Genomic DNA, 3,758 nt, shown 5'->3' on the forward strand with positions numbered 1-3,758 from the left:
GAGAAGACTCTTGAGAGTCCCTTGGACTGCAAGGAGATCCAACCAGTCCATCCTAAAGGAAATCAGCCCTGAATATTCATTGGAAGGACTGATGTTGAAGCGGAAACTCCAATACTTTGGCCACCTGATGCAAAGAACTGATTTATTTGAAAAAACCCTGATGCTGGGAAAGATCGAAGGTAGGAGAAGAAGGGGATGACAGAGGATGAGGTGGTTGGACGGCATCACCGACTCAATAGACATGAGTCTGAGTGAACTCCAGGAGTTGGTGGTGGACAGGGAGGCCTGGCATGCTGCAGTCCATGGGGTCACAAAGAGTCGGACACAACTGAGTGACTGAACTGAACTGAACAAACATCAACATGAATCAGCTATAGGTTTACTTACATATAATTTTTGATTGAAGTATAGTTGATTTACAATGTTTCAGGTATACAGTAAAGTATTTCAGTTACATATATATATATATATTCTTTTTCAGATTCTTTTCATTTTAAGTTATTATAAGATACTGAATATGGTTCCCTGGGATACATAGTAGGTCCTTGTTGCTTATCTATCCTAATCAGAGCAGTGCATATTTATTATTAATATTCCCAAATTCCAAATTTATCCCTCCCCACCCCACTGCATCCAGTAACCATAAGCTTGTCTTCTATGTCTGTGAAAATATTTCTATGAAACTAGAAATATTTACAGAGAGTATTGGGGTGGCTTTACCCAGGGGTCTTCAGGACTTAGCTCTCATGTCAATGTTTTGGTGAGCACGTGTCTCACCCCTGCCTTAACCGTGGCCCACTTTGAAATAAGACTCTTGCTTTGGATTCCTGCTTCCATCAGCACTCTTAGCAATGCTTCCTGCTCACTAGGCATTTGCGTGCCCCACTGCTTTTCCTCACCCATGCTTTGTCCCTTTTCCACATACTCAACTCCCTCATCCACCCAGAGGATCCTCAGGCCAGCATCACTGCCTGGCCACTCAGAATGTTGTTACTTTCTGTCTCCTGCTACTGCGGCTGCTGAATGTCTCTCTGTGTTATAGGATATCTCAGCCGTAGCATTTTCAACACCTTTATTGAGATATGGTTGATATACAAAAAAAAAAAAAAAATGCACACTTAATGTATATTATTCAACAAACATGGACATATACACCCATGACACGGTCATCACAATCAAGTTACCTCCCAAAGTTTCCTTGTGTTCCTCTTTTGTCATAAGAATGCTTATCGGCATGAGAACTACCCTCTTAACAAAATGCACAACACCATGTTGCTAGCTATAGGCACTGTGGTGGACAGATCTCTAGAACATGCTTATCTTGTATAATCGACACCTTTTACCCACAGAACAACTCCCTACCCCCTCCCCCAGCCCTGGCAACCACCATTCCATTTTCTGCTTCAGTCAATTTGACCACTTTTGATCCCTCATATACAGAGTCGTTCAGAATCAGTCCTTCTGAGACTGGCTTATTTCACTTGGTACAATGTCTTCCAGGTTCATCCATGTTGTTGTAAATTCCGTCAGAAGATGAATGGGATAAAGAAAATGTGGTATATGTATTCAATGGCATATAACACAGGAACCTTTAAAAAAGAAGGAAATTCTATCACAGTAATGTTTAATTGCAGTTATTTACATGTTTGTCTCAAGTGGAGTATGAGCTCTGTGGAGAGAGATCTATTTATCTTTGTTTCTCCACAAATGGCCATTCAGTAGAGGTGTTTAATAACTAACCATTGGTTGAAGAGCCCCTTCAGAGCAGGTGCTCCTGAGTCCACAGGTCCAAACCATCAGCCCCCACTGCTCAGCAGGGCTCAATCTTCACCTTTTGTTTGGAGAGCTTAATCTAATTACATTTAAAATAATTAGTATAAGGAAGGACTTCTGCCTTTTTATTTGTGTTCTTTATACCTTCTACCTTTCTGGTCTCTAGTTTTCTCTATTACTGCCTTCTTTAGTGTTAAGTTGATTTTTTGTAGTGAATCATTTTGATTTCCTTCTCATTTTCTTTTGTGTGTATTAAATATTTTATGGTTACTATGGGAATTACATTTAACATCCTAAATTTATAACAATCTTGTTTGAATGGATACCAGCTTAACTTCCATAGCATACAAAATCACTACTTCTGTAAAACTCTGTTCTCCCTTTATGTTATTAATACCACAAATTATATCTTTATATATTGTGTGCCCAATAACATAGATTTATAATTATTCTGGGTATATTTGTTTTTTAAATCATGTAGGACAGGTTGAAGGCAGGAGAAGGGGACAACAGAGGATGAGATGGTTGGATGGCATCACTGACTCAACAGACATGCATCTGAGCAAGCTCTGGGAGATAGTGAAGGACAGGAAAGCCTGGCTTGCTGCAGTCTGTGGGGTCTCAAAGAGTTGGATGTGACTGAGCGACTGAACAACAACAACAGGAAGTAAAAAGGTGAAATTACAAACCAAAAAACAAAACAAAAACTCTCTTTTCAAGCTGCTGTCTCTCTCTCTCCCTGCCACATGAGGACACAGCAAGAGGCAGCCGTCTGCAAGGCGGGAGGAGAGCAGGGACCAGGACCTGGCCATGCTGGCACCCTGATCTCAGATGCCCAACTTCAAGAACTGTATGAAAATACGTTCCTGTTGTTTAAGCCACTCAGTCTATGATACTTTGTTCTGGCAGCTGGAGCTGGTGAAGACAGAGTTACGTGGTCCTCTGAACTAGCCTTCTAATTTTACATAGAGATCCAAAGGGCCACAGAGCAGGCCGGCATCAAAAACCCAGCCAGTCCCCAAACCCACAGCCATCAACTGTAGCAAGTGTAACAAGCTTGCCAAATATTGCAGAATGAAAGAAAAGGCCCAAAGCAACGGGCGCATTTTTCTAAAACATACCTGTACATTTAAACTCTTTTTATCCCAGCTTTGAAATAACAAAATAAAGGTCCAAGGGGACCACTAGCAAGGTATGAAATTGAAAATTTGGCTTCAAAGCCTTCCAGAGATGAGGAGAGAAAGAGGGGTCCACCTATTTGGTTATAACAATGCCATAATGACAGAGTTATAAATTACACAAAAGAGAATGGACAGCAGGATTCACAATTTTACGAGATTTCTAGGACCTGTACCCAAAACTGCACGAACTAAAGCATTTCAGAGCTTCTTTTTAAAATATTGTTTTACACTGGTCTGGGGTTTTACACCTCAGAATGGGTTTCCATATACATGTAGTTCTTCTTGTTGTTTAGTTGCCAAGTTGTATCTGACTCTTTGGCAGCCTGCCCGGTTCCTCTGTCCATGGTATTTTCTAGGCAAGAATACCAGAGAGTTGCAATTTCCTTTTCCAGAGGATCTTCCTGACCCAGGGATCAAACCTGCCTCTTCTGCATTAGCAGGTGGATTTTTTTTTATCACTGAGCCACCTGGGAAACCCTCCACATAACATGCTCTCATTGAATCTGTTCAACAACACAGGAATTAGGATCTCTGTGGAGCCCATTGCCCACCCCTTCCCCCCGACCCCCTGAGTCTTAGATTCCATAAGTGGTCCACTGCTGAGTCACAAGTCTGCTAAGTATTGGAGAAAAACTTGAATTGTGTGTGTATATGTGTGATAGACATAGACAGACAGATAGACCAAAGAGAGACAGAGACTGAATGAGTTGGGGTAGGGTTGATCCTACTTCACTATATGTTCCAAGACCACTCGAAGAAGTTCTGCAAATATTCTCCATTAACTGGTAGCTGAATGAGAACTAA

Source organism: Bison bison, unplaced genomic scaffold (genome assembly GCF_000754665.1).
Source record: "Bison bison bison isolate TAMUID 2011002044 unplaced genomic scaffold, Bison_UMD1.0 scf7180017864364, whole genome shotgun sequence".
Taxonomy (NCBI): Eukaryota; Metazoa; Chordata; class Mammalia; order Artiodactyla; family Bovidae; genus Bison; species Bison bison.